This window comes from Camelus bactrianus, chromosome 13 (assembly GCF_048773025.1).
Source record: "Camelus bactrianus isolate YW-2024 breed Bactrian camel chromosome 13, ASM4877302v1, whole genome shotgun sequence".
In the NCBI taxonomy this organism is placed as follows: Eukaryota; Metazoa; Chordata; class Mammalia; order Artiodactyla; family Camelidae; genus Camelus; species Camelus bactrianus.
The window spans coordinates 75,142,019-75,169,491 of record NC_133551.1 but is presented as its reverse complement, the minus strand read 5'-3'; the positions used below and the strand labels follow the sequence as shown (position 1 = coordinate 75,169,491).

At 48.2% G+C, this 27,473-nt stretch overlaps 1 protein-coding gene and 1 non-coding gene across 2 annotated transcripts in view; both read left to right on the top strand.

Annotated features, from left to right (window-relative positions):
* The first annotated feature begins 19,587 nt into the window (after positions 1-19,587).
* On the top strand, positions 19,588-19,659 carry TRNAA-AGC (transfer RNA alanine (anticodon AGC)). Its single transcript has one exon. It is a non-coding gene; the product is annotated as a tRNA-Ala (tRNA).
* A 4,103-nt stretch (positions 19,660-23,762) lies between these two features.
* The window catches only part of LOC105071175 (calmodulin-binding transcription activator 1), a 567,239-nt gene continuing 563,528 nt past the window's right edge, over positions 23,763-27,473 (top strand). Inside the window, exon 1 of the mRNA XM_074377511.1 lies at positions 23,763-23,840. The gene's annotated coding sequence lies outside the window, so the exon portion shown is untranslated. The remainder of the gene's footprint in view (positions 23,841-27,473) is intronic.

Sequence of the window (27,473 nt, the reverse complement as noted above, 5' to 3'; positions counted from 1 at the left end):
GTCCTGCACGTCGTAGAATATCGATAAACGCTTACTGAGTTGAATGTGAGTTTTTAGGACAGGAGTTTAAATTTAGTGACCACCCATGGGCTTCTGAGAAATTACTGAAAGCCAGTCAGTGGCCTGAAGGGAGGACGGGCTGACCCAGGCCGGTACCACTGGGCCGGGCTGACGGCTGTTGGGGTGAATGGGCCCCCCCGAGGTGCCAGGGAAAATCCATCACGGTGTCCTGAGCTCTGTGTTTTATTGAAAAATCCATTTATAAATAATCTGGACAAATGAAGGAAAAGGCACTTTATTGGGATTGAGAAAAATTCATGGCTGCCGAACATCGGCCCGATCAAGCTCCCCAGCTCCTGGTCAGCTGCCCGCGCCTCTCTCCGTCCCGAGGGGCCCTCCTGGCTGCTCCGGGGCTGCCTCGAGCCTGAGTCCTCTCTTGTTTTCTAGCGTGCTGGGCACGGACATCTCCTTTCTCTCTCTTTTTGCACACTGGCATTTCGGGGCTGTTTGGCCGAGCAGAGTTATTGATGTGTTTTCGTGCAGGTGCACAGAGTCTTCTCCATTTTCCTGCGGGAGAACCCCCGGGGCAGCGGGAGGACTGGCCGGAGCTGGACGCAGGTCTGGGCTCTGCAGGGCTGTAAAGCAGGAAAGGTGGGTCTGGACACCCGCCGCCCTCACGGGCCCTCTTTCACCCGTTGACCCCGCTAGGCCCCTGGCGTCTTAGAGATGTTTTCCTGTTTCACGTAACATCTTTATTTTATGGTCGTTCCCGTGACCCACAGGCGACTGGGAACGACTGTCATTAGCCATGAAGGAGCAGCTATTACATCGCGAGCTCCTGCTTCATGCCATGCTCTTTGCCAGGCTTTCCCTGCTTTGTCTCCAGAGATGCTCGGAGGACAAGAAGGAGACTCAGAGGTTGAGCGTCTTGCCCAGGGTCACACAGCTTGGAAGCAGTGGAACAGGGATTAGAATCTGCAAGTTCTTTTTTTGGAGCCTCGTCTCCTTCCACTGACACCACAGGATCACATTTTCCAAACCAATGATGGGATGCAGACTTCCCTGCGCAGAGTAAGGCAGCCATAAATAGTTACTGAAGGAATAGACAAATGAATGGGGCACGGCATAGACAGGATAGATCTTGCGTCAATGGACTGTTCTGGGCCATCTGGTCTCAGAGGCCACCAGGTCTGTCTCCCCTGTTTGGAGGGTGGGCTGGGGGGGGGGCAGCAGAGGAGAGCCGAGAGTTCTGCTGTTGCTGTGGGACTTGACTGTGGCTCGGGGAGATGGGTGGGCAGTGGGGCGGCCACGGGCACACACACTTACCGAGGGTGATCTTGGCCAAGCCAGCCAGGTCTGGAGCTGAGACTCAAGACTCACTCTAGGCCCAGCCTGGGAAGATATTACACGGTACAAAATAAAATTAAACAGTATTAACCACAGGCCCAAATTGCATCTATATTTTAAAAAGCATTGTGCAGTTGAGACTTATAAAGCCTGGCCCCAGCATGAGGCTGTCTTGGTTAATGAGAAGCTCGCCGCTTCCTGCTCGTTTCCTTGGCCTCCCCCTGGTCCTGCTTGCCCATCCTCTTCTGATGCTCTTGGTCCTTCGGGTCCAAGCGCGGCTCCTTGGAAGGGTGTGTCCTGTGCTCTCTGGAGGAAGGAGGGCTCTGCTGAGAGGCAGGGCCTGGAAGTGCCTGGAGCTGCTGGCCCCCTGGGTGTGGAGTCTTCGGGGTGCAGGCATCTCTCAGAGCGAAATCAGGGCAGCTCAGTGGAGAGGGGCCATCTCAGGGAGGCTCCCAAGCCTCCTGACGTCACAGCCAGGAAGGGGCCAGAAAGGGGATGTGTGTGCTGTGCTGGACGTGCTAGGCTTTCAAGAAAGAGCATGGGTATGGACAGCCACTTCTGGCTTTATTTCAGCTTCATCACTGATTCCTGTTGGGTTCTGAAGTAATCTTTCATTCCGTAGCTTGTTTTCTCTCCCTTGGAAAATAGGCTTGGAATCGGTGCCCCTGGTAGTCACTGCTGGCTCCTGGTTATTGTAGAGTGAGGCTCTGGGGTCATTCATTTCCCTTTCCATATTCTGAAGAACCTTGGGCTTTGCAAAACAGAGGCCTTTTGAGAACCCAGCTTTCTCCCTGACATGCCGGTTACGCCTAGTGACCCCTAGAGGTGGCGACTAGGGAGGGGTCAATTCAGACCCAGGCCTGGACTTCATGCTGGCTCTGGTGCCTCCCTGGGCAGTGCCATTCTCTGTTGGTGGCAGGGAGGGGACAGGAAGAGACTCCTGCCCAGTTGTCTCCACCATCTATTCCTCCATCTCATCAAACTGTCAGTAGCAGGCAATTTTTTCTAAGCATAGAAATCATCTCTGTGTATGTGTGTTTTAATTCTGGAAAAATCACTTGGGCAGGGTAAAGGCCTGGTGAGTAACTTGCTTTAGTGGGAGGTACTGGATCCAGATGTGCTTGTTCTGGTTCTGAACACCTGGGCGAGGGACACTGCAGAAGGCAGGACCGATCTCGTGCGTGTTTCTAGGCGAGAGGACGTTTAAAGAGGGACCGTGTGTGCGCCGGGTTATCGGCGGGGCTCCTGCAGGCTGCTGCAGGGAGGGGCTCATGCCCGCTGCGCAGGAGCGGGGAGGGTGCGTCAGAGCCCGCGGGCCCAGGGCTTGCCCCACTCCCCTCCTCCTCCTCGAACAAGGTCCTAAATGACAGGTGAACAGGAGATGGCGAAGGTGGACTGGGTAGGATTTGGACGTGTTTCTCCTGACCTTGGTGGGGCCCTGTCCCTTCTCTTTGTAATCTTGAGCTGGAACAGCTGACAAAGGGCCTGATAGGAAACAAAAGCAAACAATAGACTCACTTGAAAGATACAGTGAATAGAATTTAATTGAATTTTTTTTTTCGGTGCAGACATTGATTTGACCCTGTAAGATGTATACAGTAAATCATGAGGCGAATTAGTACACAATAAAATGTAGTTTATTATCATGGAACTTTGATGGTGCTTGTAGTTGTGTTTTTAATTATTGCTTTAATGACTTTCTGTATTTCAAATTGTGATAAATCTATTTTATTTTTCTTAAATAAACGAACTGTAGTTTTACAAGGTGAGACGTGGAGCAGAGCTGGTGATGAGGATGGCTCCTGCAGTGATGAGGAGGAGCAGATTACAAAGACTGAAGATGGGCCAGTTTACGCACTTTTAAAGAAGCCAATTAATATCTAACCATTAAACACAAGTGCTGTAGATCAGTCTCACGATTTTATCTAGTCTCTGGGTCCCTGTTGGACTAAGCGGAGACTGACTCTTTAAACCAAATAAGTGAAGGAAGAGCTAAACGTGGAAATGCCTGGGACCAATTAAAACAAAGGATTTGGGCCACAATGTGCTGAAAATACGCTGTGGCATCCTGCCTGGAGGATGGTTATTGAGATGAGTGGAGAGGCTGGAGGGGACTGTCTGCACTGTCTTTGAAGGATGACGCGGAGACTAGTGGCTCTGTTGGTGGGATCCGGTAGGGTCAGGCTTTGGGGCTATTTCTGTGGTGGTAAAGATGGACTGTGCTGGCCGATCTGCACTGTGGTCTTCTGCGCCTTCCTGAGGTCAAGGGCAAATCCTTGTTACATGCTTGTTGGGGCTTTGTGTGCAGCCTGGTCTACATGGAGACTGGATCCCTGACCACTCTGTCAACACTGGACTCCTCTGAGCTGCACTGCATGATACGTGCTATTGGTGTCATAACCATATATCCTAAATGTCCCAGTATAAACCTCTTATTTCAATTACTTGGGCCCATTAACCACGTGGGGGATCACCCCAGCTTCCCCCCTGGCTGCACGCTGGTTGGATATTTCTGACTTTGCAAGACTGTCAGGCAACACGTCTTGGCAACCAGAGTCAGGAGGGTGTAGATGGGAGGTGTGTGGGCTCTGGAGACACAAGGTCGAGGCTGAAACCTACCACCGGAATTTGTTAGCCATGGCCTTGAACAGGCGTACTTGTTTATTTATTCATTCAATAAATATTTATTGAATCTGGGTCAAGCATTGTTCTAGAAGCTGTGATCAAATGGACAAAACCTCTGCCTTCCAGTGGGGCTGGTGGTAAGGAACAGAGAGGGACAATAAAAGAATAGGGTAGTGATGTGTGGAGTATATTGCAGGATATCAGGTGGGGTATATGCTATGGAGAAAAAAGTCACGTGGGTGCGGGGGACAGGGAGCGTGTAAGAGGTTGTTGCTATTTTCTGCAGTGATTAGGGAAGACCTTACTCCTAAGGGGACATTTGGGCTGAGACCCAAAGCAAGTGAGGATGTGAGCCAAGTGGGAATCCGAGAGAAGAGGCTCTTCTAGACACCGGGAGATGCAAATGCAAAGGTCCGGGGGCAGGAATATGTTGATCTGTTTGGGGTCCAACAAGGGACTGTGTGGCTGGAGCAAAGTGGTAGGGAATAGATCAGAGGAGTGTGGGGCCCGAGCAGGCAGGGCTGGAGGGCTGCCCAGAGGACCCTGGCTTCTTTGACTTGGAGTGAGGTGGGAGCCACCTTAAAGGATGCCCCTCACTGGTGTGTGCGGAGCAGGAGCGTAAATAGGGAAACCAGATAGGAGGTCATTGTAGTCCTCCAGGTGGGAGGTGCTGGTGGCTTGAACGAAGGGAGCAGCAAGGAAGGTGGCAGAAGTGTTAGATTTTGCACATATTGAAGGTGGAACAAACAGAATTTGCTCATGAATTCTTGAGAAGTAGAGGGGACAAGAATGGCTCTCAGACGTCCGACCTGAGCCACTGGGGCAGAGGTACTATTGGCTGAGATGGGGAAACTAGAGGAAGAGGGGTATGTGTGTGCATGTGTATGTGCGTGTGTGTGCGAGAGTTCACAGGTCATACATGTGAAGTTTAAGATGCCTAGCAGGTATCCAGGTGGAATTACTTCCTGGCCATTCAGGGTAGAAGTTCAGGCTGAAAATACACATTTTGAGCTAGTCAAAAGTGTAGAGAGGATGTTTAGAGTTGTGTGTCTCGAGAGGAAGTGCGTGGGGGTGGAGAGGTGGTTCAGGGACCGAGCTTTGGGGTGGTCCAATGTTTAGAGGGAAGAAAGGAGTGTGAGGAGGAGCAGGCCACCACTGAGAGTAACAGCCAGGGAAGCAGCAGACCAAGAGAGAGCAGGGAGTCTTGGGGGCTGAGGGAAGGTAGTATTTCAACAAAGTGGGGACCAATGTCAAAAGATGCTGATGGGGCAGGTGGGAGGGAGACTGAGAATTTACCACTGGCTTTGGCCACGTGGATACCATTGGTGACCATGACAAGAGTTGTCCTGATGGAACAGTGGGACTGAAAACCTGATAAGAGTGGGCTTAAGAGAGGATGAGAGGGGAGAAGCTGGAGGCAGCAGTGGGGATGCTCTTTAAAGGACACGTGCTCTGAAGGGGAGCATCCAGGTGGAATGGTCAAGATATTTACCTTTTTAAATTCTCAGTTTCCTGATCTGTGAAACCGGACAGTGACAATACCTACATCGTAGAGTTATTGTCAAGGACCAAATGAGGTGTTGTTGGAAACTCAGTGTTTGGCACGTAGTGGGGGCTTACACATGCTCCCCAGTACTATCCTTTGTGGTTGAGATGTTAGCAGGAGGACCCAAGCTGGTGTGTCTGGATCCTGGGTTGTTTAAGGTAAATTCCCCTTTTCCAGGAGTCGTGAAATGCCGAAGAAAGATCAGAAAGTCAGAAGCGGCACATTCCTGCTATGTGGATGGCTTATCTGCTTCCTCCTCCTTCCTACATTCAGTTTTATTGCCTGCTTTGCAAAGTGGCACATTTCAAGATGAAAGCCATTTGGGCTTCGAGTTAGAGTCTTTGAAGTCTAGGTTTTTCTTTTCTGATTATAAAACCACATACTAATTGTAGAGAAAAAAATTGGAAAGTTGAAGAAAAGGTACAAAAGAGAAGCTTATCTAGGGCCTCACGCCCAAATCCAGCTGCTGTTAACATTTCAGTAAATTTTCTCCCAGCATTTTTTATGAACTCTTTGAAAACATATTTGAGATTGTTATACTGTTTATATGTTTAAAACATATTTGAAATTGCATACTGTTACATCGCTTTGCTTCTTGGTTTTTTTCCTCCTCAACACAGTATTATAAGCATTAAATTCTTATGAATGTTTTGAACGACTGTGTAATATGGACTGTGAGTTTGCCACCTAAATTTATATCAAAGTAAAATGATAATAATAGTTAACCCTTATGTAGCATTTACTGAGTTCCAGGCCATGTTTTAAGTACTTTCCATAAATTAACTCATTTAATTCTCATTACCACCTTCTGACACAGGTGCAAGCATTATTCCCAGTTTACAGAAAAGCCTTTAATGATGAGTTAAAGCCCTTCTTTGAATGTGAAGACCAAAGGTTGAGGGGAACTGACCCTCCCTTAACAGCCAGTGTAGCCTGGATTTGCTACTCAGCCACTTTCCTCCTGAAACCCCTGTAGTGTTGGGAGCAGAGGTTGGAGATATGCTTCCTACTTCAAATTTTCAGAAAAGAGTCCCAACCATTTTGGTAACTGTGTTGTAAAAATAAAAATCTCCCCTCATCTCTCCCTTTATAATCTCTTAATATTTGTGGAGAGTAAAATATTTGTTTCTCTTGATTTTCACCCTGTTCTTTCCTGCCACTGCCTCCTAGCTGGAACTTTAGTCAGAATTCCTGGCGACAGGAGTCTTCAGTGTTCAGGGATGGTGGGCCGCTGGGAGGACTTTGTACCTGTACCCTGGAGCAGTGATTTTCCAGCCCTTTGTCCTTGCCATCCAGAAATGCATTTCATGTCATGACCCAGAACACATATATATATATTTATCTGTGGTGAAATATCTGAACAGAAGTTTCAAGAAACAATACTACCTGTAGTGCAGTCTGGCATCTTCCACTCCACTCCATCCCACCCCATCCTTTCCCATCCCATCCCATCCTATTCTTTAAAGAAAAAAACAATTACAACACTGGAGTGATTTCAGGACTCATTAATAGGTTAATGGGTTACAACAGGCAGTAAGAAATTGCTGCCCTTGAACACAAGTTGCTTCAGGACCAAGGACAGCCACCCTTCTCCTTCCCCTGAGGTCACGTTTTGATTTCTTACTCTGACTCCTTCAGCCTGTGTTGACCTATCTCTTCCTGGACTTCCCATGGCCCACTCTGGATCTTAATGGGCTTAGGATCTCGTGTCACTCCTTAATTTTGGTGCCTAGATTTCAAAGATCATAAGCTTCCTGAAGAGAAAGCTAACTAGATCTTCTCCTTGACTTATATCCCCCATAATGCCTAACCCAGATCCTCAAACAATTAATGGAGCTCAACAGGTGAGGATAAGAGGATTGCATCTAGGCTGCTCTCCTGGGGGTGCAGCTGACTGCAGACTGGGGTTTACTTTGTAGATGGTCATCACATTGGGCAAGGAGGGCCTCCTTTTTCACATGACCAGAAAAAAAAAAAAAAAAAGGACCAGTTCAGCCCTCCTACTATTGATTTGCCCTATTGTGACCCTTTGAAAAGCAAAGTCCCTTTTTATAAAAGTTTTGACGTTACCTGCATCATCGTCTCACAGGGTTCTCAGGAAAATAGATTTCGTTGACTGCGTTTTCCACCCTGCAGCACCTGGTGCTCTGCAGATAACACAACGTGATGCTTTTGGGCTCTTCATCTTTCGTATTACCACTTGACGTCATCAAGGAGCAAGAAAAGAGGGAGATCTCTTTTTTCCCTTTTAATGGAATTGTAAATTCTGAGGACAGGGCCCACCCGGTCAAAGGAAAACCTGATATAGATTTGGTCAGTTTTTTGATGCACCTACTCTTCATTGTTTTAATTAAGGCCTCACATGGTCCTCGGCTTGTGTCTTTGGGAAAAGGGCGTCTTTGATCAATTGATCAATAATACCTGAGGATTGGAGTGTGGTCCTATCCAGCTTTCTCAATGGGATTCCTGCTGAAGCAGCATAGCAGTGGGCCTTTGAGCTGTGTGTCAGCTAGAAAGCCTGTGTTCATGCATATGTTAGGGTCTTCTGAGACCAAACTCAACTGCTCTTCAAAGCAGGATAGAACAATTACCTCTAGAAAATTCATGAATTCTCCTCCTGTTTACTCTTCAATTCTAAAAGCTCAAAGCTGGGGTGCTTGCTTGCCATGTGGGATTCATGATCACAGGTGTTGCAGATGGGGCTGGTGACTAAGCTTAACTTCTCCTGTGAAGGCGGGTTATGAAATCCAAACACCATTGAAATCCAAACACCTTTCATCTATTAACGGCCCCCAGTGGCTTATAATCAAGTCACACTCTGTTAGTTACACAATTAACTTGTGTTTTTGAAGTGTGAATTAAGGGTTTGAGCCATTTGCCAATGAATCTTACTCCTGACTTTAGCTGGAATCCCTGTATTTTCTGAATTCAGGCAGTTCTAGAATTTAAGAAGAGATATTTGTTGATTCTCTTTTCTTCCGACATGAAATCAGCCTGTTTTGCTTTTGCACAGATGGGAAGAAGTGGGCTCTTCAGCTTTCCTTCCCCACTGGACTCTTCCTTAATTTCATTCTCAGTTTCGTAACTTGCGGGAAGTGCCTCTTCATTGCTGCTGTTCTAATGGCTCTCTCAGCTTGAGGGTGGCACCCCTTCTGCGGGAGCAGAGGCGAGCTTTGGAGCCTCCCCCTCTGCCCGCCGCCTTTGGTTCTCTCTTTGTTTGTGGCTCTCCTCTGGAGCAAGTTTCTTTTGTAGATAATAGGATTCCATCATGGGGTGTTAGGGCTGCTCTGGAGCTGTCGGCTGTGAAGGAAGCTAGGAGGTTTTGATCAATGGTTTCTGCTTGTATCTTGGATGTGTTAATTTTAAGATGGCTTGCTCTGCTATTATTAGTTTCATTGGGTTTGGGGTTGGGAGGGTTTAGGATTAATGTTGGTGTTTGTTTGGCAAGGAAATTTAGTTGCTCAGACTTAGGTGGCTCTGCTGCGCTCGGAGGCAGGAAGGGCCTGGAGCAAGGCAAGATGCCCACCTCCACTCTGTCCCCATGGGCACCAGAGCCACCGCCTGCTACCTTCACAGCCTTTTCTGATCTCTTTGAATGATTTAAGACCCATTTCCAAAGGGCTCCACTGGTTAATATGTTAGATCAGAGGTAGAGCCTTTGGGCATTGTGGGTGGGGTTATCTATTGACAGGAAGAGACACACACCCCCTGATATAAATTCCTGATTTATTTAGCCAGGATTCAGGATTTGTCTCAAAGGGAGGTATCTATACAAAAACCAAGTGGATGTGGGCTATTTTTACATAGCTTGTCCCTTGTCCCTAGTTCTTAATCGGAGTTGGCAGCGTGTGGCTGTCAGTGACACTTTCTGTGCAGATAGAATCCTGCCAAGGTTGAAAAAGAAGCCAAATTCTTGCAACACTACTTCTGTTTTATATTCAGGCTTATATCGCTCTTCTGGAAGGACTTACAACAACAATCTGTGCTCTTTTAGGCTCCTCTGATTCTTGAACTGAATCTGTCAGATCAGCAAGTCTACGTCTTCATCCAGGGATAGAGGTGAAGGGTGGGTGTTGTTAAAGCAGTATTCTCTCATCCCTGGACACCACCTCTCCTTCCCACTTTTGTGTTTGAGAAAGCCTGGATCTGCATGGGCTTCATGGAAGCCTCTCTCTGAGGCAACAAAGACACCCTCAGAGTTTTAACCCTTTTGCCTCAGGCTGGCAGTGTCTTTCATCCACAGATAGCTGAGTTCTCAAGGGATAAAATGAAAATCTAAAGAATCACGGTTAGGCTTTTGCTGCTGTCCACGGTGGGGTAGCTGGGACCAGATTTGTCCTCTTGCCATCAACAATGATAAAACTGGACAGAATAGGTGAGGTATATGTTCTCAGATGCTGTACGATAGTCAGGATAGGATTCTGGTTCCCGAGGGGAGATTGTGAGTTTGACAGTCACTCTGTTTTTCTGCTTGGAGGCATTTCAAGATTGGTTTCAGGGAGGTACCCCATGCAAAATACAGTCATCTTGCTGAGTTGAGGAGACATATTAGAGTTTGGGGAGGCTGAGATTGGCCAGACATCAGAAGGCAGCATATCAGAGAAGAGAGGGCCTTGCAGAGAAAGTATTCCAGAAATCCGCACAGGCCCCCTGGAAAGTTCTGCTGGATTCTAAAAAATTGATGTATAAGGATAAACTCTGCAAAGCTGAGCTAAAGCACCTAGGCGCTGTAAGATGAAAAATTTCCAGAAGTCATACAATCTGACCGACCAGATTGTAGAGTTGCCTTGAATAAATGGGACATTCAGTACAAAAGGAAAAAAATAAAATAAAACTAGGGCTAAAACATTTCTAGAATAAGAGGTACTGCAGACCCACCTTTGCAAACGTTGAAAGTAAGTCTAGAAAGCTTCAGATTGATCCATGAGTAACTCACATGCCGCCCAGAGCAAAGCCTAACAGTCTTTGTTTAAAGATGTGATGCCTGACAGTTTTCCAAATTTGATGAATACTATAAACCCGAAGGTCCAAGAAACTCAACACACCCCAAGCAGGATAAATACAAAGAAAATCACAGCAAGGAACAGCATCATCACACTGCTGCAGATCAGTGACAAAGAGGAAATCCCCAAATCAACCAGAGTCAGGGCAGGGCAGACAATTTCTGCTGACTCCTCGTCAGAGCCGTGTAAGCCAGAAAGCAATGGAATGAAATCTCGTAAGTGCTGAAAGGTAAAAACCCTGTCAACCTAGAATTCTATATTCAGTGAAATTATCCTTAAAAAAATGAAAGTGAAGTAAAGATGTTTTTCAACAGACAGGCACACAGGCAGACAGACAGACATTTCAGAGAATTCACCGCTTGGAGACACGCACTGTAGGAAATGTTAAAGAATGACTCCTGTCTTCATGTGAAACAGAATGACTCGAAATGAGAGCTTGGAGCTCTGAAAAACAAGGAGGAGTGCTGAAAATGGGCAATGCACAGGTAAATTTAAGATATTTTTCTTCATTTTTAATTTCTTTAAAACATAATGAATTGCTTACATCACTGCATCACGGGACTCGAACAGAGATAGATGTAAACTGTGACAACAAACAGTAAAGGAATGAAGGGAGGGGCAGAATGGAACACATCGTTGTCCTTATGGTACCCGTCAGTGGAGGAATATTATTTGAAAGTAGATTCTGTTCAATTAAAGACACATAATGTAAATCCTAGAGCAACCACAAATAAAACAGCAGCAAACCCAGTAAGCCAACAGTGGAGATAAAATGGAATACTAAAAAAAAAAAAAAAAAAAAAAAAAAGCAGTTAATCCAACGGAAGTCAAGAGAATGAGGAAAATCAAATAAAGACAAATGGAACAAATAGAAAACAAATAGGAAGCTGGTAAATGCAAACTCAGCCATAACAATAATGACACTAATGCAAACTGTCTCAACATTCCAAATAAAAAGCAGACACCTTGGAGTAGACAAAGATTTCTTAAATTTGGTAGAAGAAAAAAAATGATAAATTGAACTTAACCAAAATTAAAAACTCCTGCTGTTTGAAATGTATCTTTAGGAAAATGAAAAAGTAAGCCAGAGACTGGAAGAATGTGTTCAGAATGCATAAACTGGATGAAGGACTCAGATCCAAATTACAAAAAGAAACTTTATACATAGAAAGACAAACAACCCAATTAAAAGTTGGGCAAATGTTAAAACAGACTTTACAAAAGAAGGTAGGTAAATGGCCCACAGGCATGTGAATGAATGTTACGTATTATTAGCTGTTGCGGACAAGCAAAGTGGAGCAGCAATGGGATAACTACACACCCACGACAGTGGCTAAACTTGGAAAGACGGAAGGTGCCGACTATTGGCAAAGATGTGGGGCAACTTGAACTCCTATACGTTCCTGATGGAGGAATAAAATAGTGCAACCACTTTGGAAAACAATTCGGCAGTTTCACGTACAGTGAAACACCTATTTCCCATATGACTGAGCAAATTTCATGCCTCGGTTTTTACCAGAGAGAAACGAAAACATATGTCCACACCAAGACTTGTAAATGAATGTCAATAATAGTTTATTTATAACATCCCCAAACTGGGACCAACACAAATGTTCATCAGCACTTGAATGAATCAAGAGGTTATAACATATCCATACAATGGAATAGAAACTCTACAGTAAAAAAGAACGGCTTACTATTGATACACACAACAACATGGATGAATCTCAAAAACATTATCTTCAATGAAAGAAGCCAGAAACAGAGAGAGTACATACTGTACGATTTCATTTATATAATATCTGAGAACGGGCAAAAGTAATCTGCAGTGACAGCAGATCAATGCTTGCTTGAGGCTGCAGATTTGAGGGAGATTAACCGAAAAAGGGTGTGAAGGGAGTTTTCCTGGTGCTGGAAATGTTTTGTATCTTGAATGTCGGGATAGGTACATAATACATTTATTGGTTTGCATTCATTGAACTTTGTAAATTTAAAATGAGTTGCATATTACTGTCTGTGAATTATACCTCAGTGGAGCTGATTTTAGGCCGTTTTAACCCAGTGTGCCAAGAACCCACGTCTGTTACCTCACGTAACAGGGCTGTGTTATCCCACACTTCAGGTGAGCGGATGTCAGTGACTGACCCCAGATCATGCAGCCAAAGGGAGACAGAGTAACATTTTTCTACTCTGCAAGAAATGCTTTTTATCTCCCCAAATAGGCAGAGTCAAAACTCTCACAAATGGAAGTGTAGGACACGCATTGTTCCAATGCCTTTCAAGATACTGCGTGGCTGGCATCTAGGAGACACGGCACGGAATCCTCACTGGGCTGATTTATGTGTTTCTCTCAACGTGTGCTTCTTTTCCTCTACATATCTCTTTGTTCCCCTGTGCGTTTCAGTACGCCTTCTAAGACGGGCCAGCAGTGAGATCACAAGGACCCTCAGGGCTGAGGGGGATTCTTGCATCAGTCAGGGTCTAGGCAGCACACAGAAGCCATGTTGGTTATTTGAACAGAGAAAATTTAATATAAAGAATTGCTAACTAGGAAAAGGTGATAGACTACTAATAAGGATAAAAGAGACTTGTAAGGGCGCTGGAAGGCCCAGGTACTTCCGGGACGGCAGCTGCTGCCTGCAGGTTGAGGAAGAGAAGGCAGCAAACAAACCAAGGACACGAAGAGTCCCCCCATGCTATATGCTGACATCCGGACCTCGTCAGAGCACGGGGCCACCACAGGGACGTGCCGGCTGCCAAAGGGCTGGTCTGCGGGAGGGGCTCATTGTCGCTTGAGGATGTCGGGTGGACCAGAGCTGCAGCCTGCCGGCAGAGGGAGGGTGCCCTGAGCGCGCAGCCGGAGCTCACCTGCAGGGCGTGCTCCCGCTCTGAGTGGTGATGATGATCTGATAATAACAGTGACCCAGGCAGAAACCAGGGGGATGTCTTGCCACTGTCCTCCTGCAGGGTTATTTCATTACTCTATTAAGGAAGCTTAATATTCTGCCAAGCCCGCAGGGAAACGTGTTTATAGGGCCCGTCTTCAGTGTCACAAAGCAGGACACATAAGGGTGAGACTGAAGCTAAGAGGTAATAAATCGACAACTGGCACAATATTGAAATAGAAGTTGGGACAGTCTGGGGTCCAGATTAATCAGCAGAAGTCACTGTATTAAGAGGCAATGAGTATTCTGATGAACACATCTCTCCATCTCTCTTCTAAAGTCTATTGCTCTAAATGTATTTCTTTCTGAGTAGCCTATAAGGTTCATGGTCCTACCACCCACTCAACTTCCAACGTCAGGAACATCAGAGTGGGAGCCCCAGATAGGTCCAGGCATGTGTTGTGAGTGAAGACAGCTGGCCAGGTGGGGACAGCGACCATCTGAGAGCTCATTGTCATCCAAAGGGCAGCTGTTCCTCAGCTTCAGCCCGTGGATGCTCTCCAGGGATGTGGGCCCAGAGTGGCCAGAACTTATTTTTCAAGGCTGGAGGCCAGACCTCATTTTTCATTTTGCAAGTCTTCATCTCCCAATCTTTAAATATTAGCAAATAAACCAAATGGGAACACATGCCGTGCTCACCAAGCAGGCACGTCTCTGGGCACGTTCCGGCCCTGGGCTTCCTCTGCTTTGTAGACGTCCTTGCTGCCTCATTCTCCCTCATTTTCTCCAGCCAGTTACTTTCAAGCCCTACTTACTCAGTTTGGAAAAACTTCAACTTGGTTCCACCGTATGCAGCCCCACCGTCGTAGTTCAGGATCTCACCCTCTCCTTCTGGGCTGTAATCATAGTCTGTGGTCAGCCGTCTCTGCCGGGGCACCATCAGAGTGGTTTCTAAAGCACACTCTCCTCCACCAAAAAGCCCCCCAGGGCTCCCCAGGCCCTTGTGGATTAAGCTCTTCTTGCCTGGCGTTCGAGCTCCTGCGCAGTCTGGTGCCCTCCACCCTCCCATCGCTGGGCTCTGCTGTCCCCGTGCCCTGCCAACTCCACTACTGTATGCGACTCAAAACCTCCCAAACACATTTCCTTTCCCCACTTCCCTGTTTCTGCACCTGCTGTTTCCTTTCCCTAATGCCGTTACCATTTGTCAGCCTGACAACCTCCTACTCCTTCTTCAAGACCCAGTTTGAATGTTGGCTCCTTGGCGAAACCTTCCCTTCTCTTTCCGGCTTGAGCACAGTATTCGTGCTGCTAATTCGCCGCCCCTCGTCTGTTTTGCAGCCAGCACAACAGCCCTGGATCCTGCATCTCTGTCTGTCTTCCCACTTGTCTTCCCTGGGGCCATTACTCATAGGTCTTTGTATCATTAGGGCCCTGCGTAGTGCCTGGCGTATAGTAGGTGCTCAATAATTCATCGAATGACTGAAGCAATGAGTGGATAATGAAATGAAGGGAGGACTGGATTAATTACTTCTTCACTGAATCTTCCTCTGACTGTTTTTATGAGAGCTCGTTGTTTCTGCTCTGACTGGCACTTTGATGGTCGTGAGGATGCTTCAGCACGTTTACATAACTGACAGCCAACTGAGCCGGCCCTTCTTCCACAAGTCTGGGCTGTTAGGACCTTCTCCTGAATTGCTGCGCGATGTTTCGTAGAAAGTCCTCCAGACACCCTTGGATTCCCTGAGATCTTAGTTGCCACCACCCTTATAAATTGCCGGGGGCTGTGCCACCCCTTAATAAATAAAAAACATAAACCCTTATTCTCTCTGCTGTTGTTTAGAACGAGAGCTGGTCATTTGGAAGGCATGATTTGGGGTGTTTGTTTAGACCTGAGGGTGGGGACTCAGAACATCCCGCAGAGGGTGTTGGCCTGGCCAGCTGGGCTCTCGGGAAGTATGTCAGTGGACGGAGACAGGATGTATAAAGAGGGGCCATGGTGCTCTTGGACCCAGGGCTGGAATATTCATCATGGGGCAGGAGACCCACCAGCTCCGTACATGGGGTTCCTTGGAGAGAGCCGGTGAGGGACGCGGGAGTAGGGTATGAAATGGCTATTTATTTATTTAAATTAAGGCCAATTATTTTCTGTAAAGTGCAGTGAGTGGTGGGTTCTGGGAGAATTTGCTTCCACTGTAAACATGCGGGTTAGAAGTCATTAATATGACATTCACACATAGCTAATAAAGCACATAACACAGGGATCTGGCACCATTGAAATACCCAGAGGACATTAAGTATGAGTCTTAAAACCAAGAGTATTGGAAACGAGATATTTTTACTTCTCGTTTGGGAGTAATATAATTGCATTTTGCGGCTGTAGCAGATGCTGGGGCCAGCTGCTGGGAGAGCCCTAGCTCTTTTTTCCCCGCTCAGCTTCGGTCCCTTACAGATAAAACCCTTGTGCAGAACTCTCATAAAAAACAAACTTTAAAAAATTACCCCTTGGTTGAAAGATCTATTTTGTGTGTGTGTGCAGAATATCTGAGATTATAGACCACAGATATTTTCATTTCTTGGACTCGGGAGAATAAGAAACAGAACATGTCTGTATATAGTTTGTTGTTGTTTTTGTTTGTGTGTTTAATTTGTCCCAAGAAGCACTAAAAAACTTGGGTTTGACCTTTCTGTCTCACTGACATTGGACTCCCAAATCAAGAATGGACTGTCCCAGGGGCAGCCAACGGGAGGCCTGGGAGGGACCTGTCCTTTTTCTGAGGGCCACTTCGGGGGACATTGCTGAGGGGGAAGCCAGTTTCTCCGGGCTGGACGATTCTATGGGGTGTCCTCAGTGGGGGGCTCCTTCTGGAAAGGGAATGGAAGTGACGGTGAGCGTGGGCTGAGAGATGGAGGTGAATTCGGCCCTCTGAGAGTCCTGTATCCTCTTCCAAATGGGGACAGCTGTCCACACTGCAGAGGCAGGACACAGCTCCGCACCTCGGGGGTGGACCTGTGGGGCAGTGGGCCTGCTTCAAAGGAAGTGTCTGCGGCAGCAACATCCTCACTCACACATCAGCCCTGAGGATGCAGAGGGCGTGGCTCCCGCAGGCATGCTGTGTTCTGCAGGCTCCTGCGGTGCCTGTATCCGGAGCTGCGCTGTCCGCTGTGGCAGCTGCAGGTGGCTGTCCCGCTCCTGAAATACGGCTGCTCAAAATAGGGGTGGTCCAGGCACGGAAGATACTCATTAGGGTTTGAAAACTGAGTATGAAAAAGAATGTGAAATAGCTCATGACTGCTTTAAAATTTATTTTATCTTATTATTTTTTTAAATTGAAGTGCAGTCAATTACAATGTGTCAGTTTCTGGGGTACAGCACAATGTCCCAGTCATGCATGTACATACATATATTTGTTTTCATATTCTTTCTCATTAAAGTGTATTACAAGATACTGAATATAGTTCCCTGTGCTATACAGAAGAAAATTTTTTAAAATCTGTTTTTATATATAGTGGCTAATGTTTGCAAATCTTAAACTCCCAAACTTATCCCTTCCCACCCCCTTTCCCCCCGTAACCATGAGACTGTTTACTATGCTCATGACTACTTTTTAACAAATTAGTGACATTGTAATCTTTTGGACATATTGGGTTAAAATAGAAAATATATTGGAAAATTTATTATTAAAATTGATTTCTCCTGTTTCTTTCTACTTTTTAAAAAAATACAGCTCCTGGAAATTTGCCCATCACCCCTGTGGCTTGTATTTGTGGCTCATGGTATGTTTCTACTGGACAGCGCTGCCTTGGTGCTGATGGGCTGGCCAGGGGCTGCCTTTCAGAATGTGGAGCATTTAGCAGAACATTTCTGAAGAGCCTCTTCACATGGGGCATTGAGGTTTAATGGCGACTATACCCATATGTGTCCCCCCTCAACAACCTCCCAGCTTGTAGCAAGAGTTGGCTCAGATGTGGACTCTTTCTGTTTGCATCCTTTAGAAGAGAACTTTGTATTTGTTCACGCAGCCACTACTGTGCCAACAGTCATCTCCGGATACAGAACCGCTCAGGGCTGTACAGGGCTGTAGGAACTGAGACTCAGACCCTCCCCAGACACTGCAAAACTGGGAATGGAGAACCACCATGCACAGAAGCGCTAGCAACAGAAAGCACTGCGTGCTGTTAGTCCAGGAGTGGTGCAACCACTGCTGAGAAGGTTCTGGAAGCTGCAGTTCATGGTGGAGTGAGACAGCAGGGAGGGCTCCTTGGAGGAGGTGGACTGTGAACAAGGCCAGGCAGGTTACATGGGGAGTATCAGGGCATCGGGGCCGAAGTGGGAACAGGCAGGAAGAGCCAGGTTGGTACGAGCATTCCCACCCGCCACTCCCGGGGGCAGCCTTCCCAGGATGACCCTGAGCCTCACTGACCCAAACTGGCTCACCACCGAGATGGGCTTTGTGGTCCTCTGTCAGACCCCATCCGCCTGGGAGCAGACAGGGCCAGCCCCACCTGGTAATTGGCTGGTGAATGGTCGGCATGACTTTGACGGCAGAGACGCACGAGGACACAGCGTGGGGGGGGCAATGACCCTCAACAGCCCTGCCCGCTCTGTCCTTCTAGGCGGGGCTGGGTCAGTGCCTTGGGGAGGGGAGGGCCCACGGGGAGGGGCCCACCCATCTCCCTGGCCTGCAGATCCCAAACCCGATGCCAGGCAGATCCAAAGGGCCTGGGGGATTCTCTCACCTTCTGTGCCTCGAGCCCTTGCCACACAGAGACATCCTACCTTGGCGGCAGTTTTTCTGTTTGAACATCCAAAGGGCAAACTGAACATCTAAAATCTGCAAGCTGGACAGTCTTTGCTTTGGATCCTGCAGTGAATTCCTTCATCTTGACAGTCGAGTCGTTCCTCTCAGCATCGATGTAGTGTTTAGGATCCAGAAAGAGAGATGCTAAGGGTGCCAGGGAGCTGGAGGAGGCTTGCAGGCACGCAGGGTGGCCCTTTGGGTTTAGGGTCCAACCTTGTAGGAGGGGAAGGCTGGCGTTTCCTTCACCCCAGTGCTGCACCTAGCTGGAGGTCTACACTCTCTTCTTGTTCTTTATCATGGTGAAATACACATAACATAAAACTTACCATTAGTGGCACTTCATACATCCTCGATGTTGTATAACTGTCACCATGATCCAGTTCCCAGAAGTTTTCATCCCCTCGAAAGGAAACTCCATATGCATTAGCAGTCACTCCCCGGGGTCCCCTTCACCAGCCCTGGGCAACCAGCAGTCTACCTTCTATCTCTACAGATTTATGTGTTCTGGACATGTCACATGAACGGGATCTTATAACACGAGGTTATAAGATCTTATAACGGCCTTATCTTATAACGTTATAAGATCTTATACCGATCTTATAACGGCCTCGTGTGCCTGGCTTCTCTCACTCAGCATGTTTGCAAGGTTCACCTGTGTTGTAACCTGTGTCAGACCTTCATTCCTTTCCTGTGGCTGAGTAACCGTCTATTGTGTGGAAAGCCACACTCCGTTTGTCCATCTCTCCGTCTGCGGACGAACACTTGGGGTTCTTCTACCTTGTGGCGATGGTGAACAGCGCTGCTGTGAACATTCGTGTCACGGTTTTTGTTGAGTCCCAGTTTTCACTTCCCTTTTTGTTTGAGCTCTCTGTGAACTTCCTGGGCCAGACTTGAGTTTGAGAGGCAACAAGCCAGCGGGAAAGATCATCACGCACTGGGGGTCCGGAGTCCCAGGTACCAGCTTGGCTCAGCCGCAAGCCCGTGACCTTGGACAAGTCCCTCACTTTCTCTGTCCCTCAGTTTCCTGCTCTGTGAAACTGAGGTGGCCCCGATCTGTGTTTCCATCTGCCTTCCTCAGAGCCCTAGGTTGGCGGAGCTTCGGGGGAAGAGGTGGGGAGTACAGACAGTTGGACTGAAGATGTTTTTTTCAAAACCTCTTTCCCTCTTCAGCTTGAGCGGCTCTCTCTCTTTCTCCTCCTCTTCTTTTTTTAAAATTGAAGAATATTTGACTTACAATGTTATGTTAATTTCTCATGTAGAGCACAGTGATTCATTTATACATATATATTCCTTTTCATATTCTTTTTCTTTATAGATTGCTCTCTCTTTGCTGTTTTGTCTACATTGTAAGACACTTAAAGCAAATGGTTCCTGGGGAGTAGGGGGGTATAGCTCAGTGGTAGAGTGTGTGCCTAGCATGCACAAGGTCCTGGGTTCAATCCCCAGTACCTGCATTAGATAAATAAAGAAATAAATAAAACCTAATTACCTCCCACCCCAAAAGTATGTAGTACTATACATCAACTATATCTCAATGAAACTGGAAGGACAGAAATTAGAAAAAGAAGTCCAAATAAAATAATTAAAAAAATAAAGCAAATGGTTCCTGGGTATAATAAATTTTTCCTATCACTGAAGTAGGTGACCCCATGACTCATACAAGGGTTTTTGGGTGGAGATGAGCTTGATCCTGCTGGAAGGAGGGACTCCCGCTGACAGATGCTCACTCTGGCTCCTCCTTGTCCCCTGCAGGGAAGCAGGGCAATGCTGGGACCCTGGATCAGGGTCGGGGAGCAGGAGGCTGGTAGTGGGTTGGGAAAGCATGGTTGTCCACACTCAGGTTCTCCTTTTCTGCATCTGAGCACATTGTAGCAGTTCTTTAAGAAATTCAGATCCATAGTGGAGAGTGTGGACTCTGCGTGGGTTTGGCTTCTGGTTCTACAGAGATTAGCCATGTGACCTTGGGCAAGCCACTTAAATGCTCTGTGCCTCAGTTCCCCGACCTGTACCGTGGGCATGGTTCCTACCTCCTAGTTTGTGATGGAGATGAAGTGAGACTATCCCTCATGAAGTCCCAGAGCAGCGGCTGGCCTTGGACCTCACTCCACCAACGTTATGACGGTAACGATGACACAGGTGGTGAAGTCCCTCTTCCCCCATAGCCCAGATGACTCTCCTCCCTCTGAATTTTGATGGTTCTCACTTTGCGCCACACTGCTTAGCAGCTACCATGCTATATAGTTCTTTGGTATGTGTCTAGCCATCTCCTCAGCAAGTTCTGAAGCTTTGGGGAGGCAGGGCCTGGCAGGGTCTGATGATGAGACACACCAAGACCTGCCTAAGGGAAATGGACTGGCAGCCTGCGAGCACGGGTCTGGGAGTAGACAGGTGCCCCAGACACTCCGAGTCCGGCTGGGAGCCAGGCCGCATGGCGGCATTTCCGGGTGGTCCAGTCCAGCTCCGGGGGCCTGGCCCACTCGAACGTGACAAAGAAGGGAGCATTCCATGTCCTTTGCTCAGAAAGCCTGCTCTTAGGTGGGGTGGGCGCTCCAGCAAGGGGGCTGTGTGGTGGAGGAGTCCTCGTTACCTTGAGAGCGGAGAAGGGAGCAGCCGGTGCTCAGTTTCCAAATGAGTATGGTTTCCTGGGGCCTCTGGTTGCTTGCATGGAGCTCAGTAGGCCTGAGATGACCTGCTGGGTCTGGCTGTAGAGCTGATGGGACAGGTGACCCTGTGATAGGATAGCTTCAACGTTGCACTATTATGGTACCTTGTCTCTGTCCCCTACTCTGCCTTGTGAAGGGCAGGCTTCCTAGTGGTCTTATTCTCTGGTCATAGTAGGTGCTCAATACATATTTGTAGAGTAAATACTGAATGCAATACATGGTCCAGGGAGTTTTTCTCTTTGAAGGACAGTAGCTGTAAAGGGGGCCCCCTGAGGTTGGGGCAAGTGTTGCCCGGGGGATGTTCATGAAGGTCTTCTTTGGGAGTCTGGCTCTTTGGAACACTGTGGTACACACAGAGGTGGCTGGTATGCTCTGCCTCCGTCCTTCTGGGCCATCAGGGTCACTTGGCTCTCAGCATGACCCTGGGCAAGGGCATAGGCGAGGGGTTCCCACTGGCATCGACTGTTCCTCTGGATGACAGGTCTCCTGAAGTTCAGGTAGACGGGCTGAGGCACCTAATTAGTGGCAAAGTTAATGTACTTACTGCCTCCAGCCACTGTCTGCACCCAGTGCTTTGTGCAACCAAATGGGCACCGATGGATAAAGGGAGGGGCTGACTGCCTCTAACCCTGAGGGGTCGCTGTGATGTTATGGTTTGTCGTGGGCAGAGTGGGCGGAGGGCGGGAGTAGATGAAGGCAGGTCCCACAGTGCCAGCAGGTTCTGAGCTGGGCCGTTTGGTACCTGCTGTGTCGTCAGGGGCCTCGCTGCCGGCGGCTCGCACCACAGAGACCTCGCAGCGGTAGTCACGGTGGCTGTGACCGCGGTCGTGGCTGCGCGCCAGTCAGGGTGTTAAGAAGTTTTGCTCCCTGTACCTGCCCGCGAACCGAGGTCTCGGCAGCCCGGCGATGTGCTCAGGGCCAGGCAGCTCGTGAGTGGCACAGCCAGCGCCCCAAGCCAGGTCCGTTTGCTTCCGAAGCAGGTGCTCCCAGCTGTGCCACTCTGTCACCTCCCCACAATGACTCAGGGTTGATTAAGTCGCTGGTAAAGGTTTATCCAGGAGCTGCTGGGTTTGGCCGATTTTAAGCACTAGCTCGAACTATCTTCAGTAATAAACACATACAAACACACAACCCTCTCAGGACGCACACTCAGACCCCCATACTTATATGTGCTTTTCTCTCTGTAAGGCCCTCCCTCCCACTCATTCATTTGTCTCACAAACATTTATCAGGACACTGTTAGGTCCTGGGGATACATCAGTGATGAGATATTCCTTGCCCTTGAGGAGTACATGGACCAGTGGGGATGCTATCCAAGTAGACAAGCAATTAGGATGCAGAGTGATCAATCCTACACACTTGGAGGAAGGTGCCAGGTGCCATGGGAGCACCGAGGATGGGCGACCAACTCTGCCGTGAATAGTTAGGAGGGCCAGCCAGAGGAGGTGGCATCTGTCTCCAGTGAGACCTTAGGGGAAACATCTCGGAAGGAGAGGGAAATGGAATGTGTTCTCTCTCGGGGATGTTCCAGTTGATCAGCGTCTTCAGCTGCCACCAACAACAGAAATCCGTACAATGAGGCAGCTCTATTTTTGCCATAGGTTTCTGCTTCCCAGGTTCTTGGTGGAAGGTCCAGGCTTCCACACTGAGGTGGCTTGGGCTCTGGTTACTAGTCACCGGCTGCCCCGTGGTGGTGGCCGGTTTCCGTGGTTATGTGAGGCCCCCGACCCCCACCTGGACCCGTGGCCTTCATACCATGTGGCCTGGGTGGTGTTTTCTACCCTGACCTGCTCTGCTTACCAGGTTTGGGTGACAGTCCCTTCTTTTTCTTCAAGGCCCAGTTTAGCACCTCTGGTCACAGGTGTCCACTCCGCTCTGTCCAAGGCCAGAGGAGGCTAACTGCAGAGGGAGGCTGCGAGGCCTCGAGGGGGCTGGGCCGCTTCATCACCGGAAGCCTCCAGCGACCCCAGCTGCTGAGGAGGTTGAGCAGGGAGATCCCTTCTCCACGTTTCTCTGGTCGTCAAGGGCTGCAGATCGGTGCTGTATTGTCACCAAGATCCAGGGAACCGTGTGCTAGTCCCGTCTTAACTGAACTTAAAACCCCTGCCAATTTCATGTTAGCAGATCCAGTTGGAGCTGGAAGTAATGGGCCGTATCCTGCCTCAGAGCTGGAGCAATGACTTACATTGGTGTCACCCGCTGGCTTTTTATGGAAATTATTAATAAATCAGTAATTCCATCTGCAGTGATGTTGTTGTGTTGATAAATATTTAATTTACCTTCAGGTGCCCACATTTCCTCCATCTTTGCCTTAAACTCTGCTGACACCGCTGTTCTTTCTGAAGCTCTGCTTGGCAGTGATCGGTAGTGGGAAAGGTTCACTCTCTCTCTCCCTGTAATAGGCCTTTTTCTTTTCTTTTTAATCTTTGTGCGATTTGGCTCGGGGATTGGGGCTCAAGCTGAGAGAATGCAGCGTTTCTTGGGACGAGGATGAAAGATGAGTCCAGCTTCAGAAGAAGACCGGCTAAACTTTCCGATTGTGACCTTGCACGAGTGGGCACTGGTGTTGGCGTGTGTTTTCCCCTCCTCCGAATTAATGACATTTAGAATCAGAAATGGTGTCTGATGTTTTCTTCCCGCAGAGAAATCCCTTTGTCCTTGCCACTGACTCATCTTTTGAAACCCAACACTTTGATGATTATCGTATGGCAGGTTGAATGGCAAGGTCTTAAAAAAAAAAAAAAGAATAGAAATACAGTCCAAGTCAAGCGTTTCTCCACCAGGGATGGGGTTCCAGCCTCGCGAAAGAGGGCAGCAGCTGGGAAACAACGAAAAGACTTTCTGACCTCTCAGGAGCCAACGTGAGCTAATTGTTGCTATTATCTTTCTATTCTTCTGTTTCAGGAAATTGCAGCTTATTTAATAACATTTGAGAAACACGAAGAATGGCTAACCACATCCCCTAAGACCAGGTAATGTCCCAGCTCTCATAGTTTTTCAAATATGTAAATGGATTGATTTTCATTGATGATCTGATTTGGCCAGTCAATTCACCACCAAGTTCAAAATGCCATGTTGTGCCTGATAGCTTGTGACACTGAGGTCTCACTCACTGACCTACGCCCGTGGTACTGAATGCAGTCGGATGGATTAAAAGTTCAGCTGCCATCATGGACCCTGGACATTTCCACCCGCTAGCTCAACGCTGGGTCCTTCAGTGGGGGGCTTGGGAAGGCTTGGGCAAGCAGGCAGGACGGTCAGGGGGAGTTTATTTTGGGAAAGTGCCCACCTGTCACCAGTGTTCTCCAGAAACTTACTTTCTAAATAGGGAAACTACCTAAACTGTCCACTTGCATCGCTGCCTGTTGTCCAAACTGAAAGTAAAGTCGTTCTCGACGGTGGTATGAGCTCCCAGATCAGAAGCACTGGCTGAGTCTGCAGTTTGTTATTCAGTAAATGTCTGTGAGCCAGCCGACCGCCATGGCCTCTGAACTCCTCTCCCCACTGGGAGCGGGGCAACCTGGTGAGGAGTCAGCTGACTTGCGGTCTGCCAGAGCAAGCGATGCTATTTCATGAAGAATGGTGAAGTTGGGGTTGAACATTTATTTTAAAGGCACCTCTTCTTTCCTCCTCAGCTCTCATTCGTTCGTTTTTGGTTTGTTATATCCTAGAGCTTTGGAAGTACATGGCCTCTCCCTTCCAACTGCCACAGTTTTTCTGTTAGCAGTGATGAAGGGGCCAGGTGTTTAATAGTCTGAGCAGGGTTAGCCGGAGTGCAGCTTCCGGGATCACTGGGCTGCGGGTTTGAATTTGAGAGGCAGAAAGCTCCGTCTGTGCACTTTGGCCAGAAGCATCAAATTTTCCAAGTTTGTTCACTGAGAGCAGGGAAAGGGGTGGGGAGTATGTCCTCTGCCTCCTTGGCCATCAGTGTGACCTGTTCATCCTTCCTGAGCCATGGAGGAAAGATGTTTACTCGGTCTAGAAGTTTCTTTAAAATATTTCTTTACAAGGCTTAGGTTTTTACTGGTTAGCATTCATTAGATGAGAACAAAAATTTCTATACTGAAGGAAGTCAGAGGATACTGAGGAAAGAAAGATTAGTTCCTGAGATTTGCACCCCCAGGTGGGAGTAGAGTTTGACTCTGATCCTTTTACCTTTCATCCTGAATCCCTCTGTAGGATGTCTTCAACTCCTCAGCCTTCTGGGGCCATGATTTCCTTTGCTGTAAAATCAAATGGTTTGTATCAATCAGCTTTTGATGTGACAATGCTTTGTAAGAAACAATCTCCAAACTAAGTGACTTATAACAAACAATAAGTTCCTGCTCATGGGTCTATGGATTGGCTGCGGTGTTGAGTTGGGTTCAGGACCACTCAATGTGAATTTCTGTTGTAGGACCTAGGCTGAGAACCCTCCCCCCCCGCCCACTCCCCTTCCCCATCTGGGACATCTCATGGCAGATCCTAGAGGTTTAAAGCCCAAGGCACTCCATGCAGGCACAGTGAAGCCCCCTTGATAGGATGCTGGATGTGGCATCCTATGTCACACCCGGTCACAAATCCTTTAGCCAAAGCAATTCCCCCGGCCAGGCCCGGTGAGAATGAGACCAAGAAGAACATTCTTCACTAGAGTGGGGTCGGAGTGGGGGAGGCGAGAATGAATGGGGTGCAGTGTACTATTTGGCGAGCACAGCTTTGCCCCGCATGATGGAAAGCCTGGCACACCCCTGTCTCCTTTCTTCTGGGGGCATCTTCCAGGGCAGGATCCCCAGACTTGAGCAGGCATCAGAGTCAGCGGGAAGCCTTGTTGAAGTAGTCTGCTGCGCCCCAACCCCGTTTCTGATTCAGTGTGTCTGCTGCGGGACCCGAGCCCCCGTTACTTCCCACCAGTTCCTAGGGGATGGGATGCGGCTGGTCTGGGACCTCACTTTGGGTACCGCTGGCTGCCCTAGTTTCTCTGGGCGGAGGGACTCTGTCTGATTTCTGCCTCGGCACCATTTCCTGACTCCCAACAAGCGGTTCTCATCTCAAGCAGCTTCCAGCCTCTCTACACGCCCTTCACTCCTCAGCCAAACACTCCTTGAATATAAGTGGAAAGAAAGAGCTTCTCTTTAGCCGGAGAGTGAGATTCTCTGGAACGCGTCCCAGGCCAGACATCTGATTTCAGATATGCAGGCACATGTCCTGCTCCAGCTGCCCTCTGACTGCACGACCCACGGAAGGACATTTCAGGGTGGGGACTCTGCCTTGTGGTTCAGTCTGAATTCAGGTTTCCATCGAGAAGTGAATGTCACTCACGGTCACGCCTTCTTGGAGTATAAATAGAGCCAAGAGGCTTCCGTCCCAAGGCACTAGGGGTGCACCTGGCAGAAGAGAAGTCACGTGGGTTTCCATATTGACAAATTCAGGTCTGAGCCTTGGCCCATAGCTCTGAGACTTAAGCAAGTCATTTTTGCCCCTTTAAAAGCTCCCCTTTGTCTTCTTCATGCACGAATCGGAACCAATGCCCGTCCTGTCCTCACAGGGTCATTCTGGGGGTTGAATGAGATAATGTTTGTGATCTCGCTTTGCATGCTCTGAGAGTCTGTGTCCACGCACGGGGATGTCATCGTCCCTCTTGTCTGCAACGGGCAGTCCCTGGGCCTGCAGGAAGCTTCGCCTGCTGGAGGCACCTGCCACAATATCTCCAAGGCTTCGAAAGGACGAATTTCTTTCCTAAAGACAGAGGGTGAAGACAGAACGTTTCCTGTTAGTATTATAATATCCAACCCGTGTTTACACTTGAAAGCTTCTCGTCCCAGGAGGAGGAAAAGTTGCTGTGGTTGTTCAAGGACCTTCCTAAATTAGTTGTTGAGTTGAATTCGGATCTCTCCCCCTCCCCCTTCCATCTCTTGTATTGAAATTAATTGGTGCGGTTAACTGCTGAGTTCATACAAACCGGCCTCCTGGTATTAAGGAATTAATGACACCAATACTCCGCTGAACGAGAAGGCAATACAACTTCTGTTTGCCGCTGCCGCCGCCACTGTTAATTTCATTTTAGAAAATTAATAAAAATGAATTGCACCACTGACATTTATAGAGTTTCCTAATAAAATGATACATTGTTTGTGTGGAGGAATCCCTATTAAATTAATTGTTGTAATCAGTTCACATATAGATGTTGGTATAGGAGCTGCAGAGGGACCTACCCCTGGTCTCCGCAGCTTGCTGATGGCTGGGGGTTATAAATAGAGCCCTTGCTCAGATCCTGCCCTAATTACAGAGACGGTCCCGGGAGCCCCGCTCACCTGTCTAATAATGAGGTGTGCTACCCAGAGGCTCCCAGGGTTGGGGGCCCCGGGGGCGGCGCGGCACCACGACAGGGCTGAGGGCTGAATGTTTAAACAGCGCATGTTGTGTTATCAGCAACTGGGACCTTCTGGAAATGGCAGCTTGAAAAATCACCCTTCAGAACGTCTTTATTTGGCACTTGCTTTGTGCTCAGCACTAGAACCGCAACATTTGGAGACCCCGGGGAACTCCCCGCTCCCGACCCCTCCGGGTAAATTTAGAAACTTGGAATTAAGAGCTTCCTCCCTCTGTCTAGAATGTTCTTCCAGCTC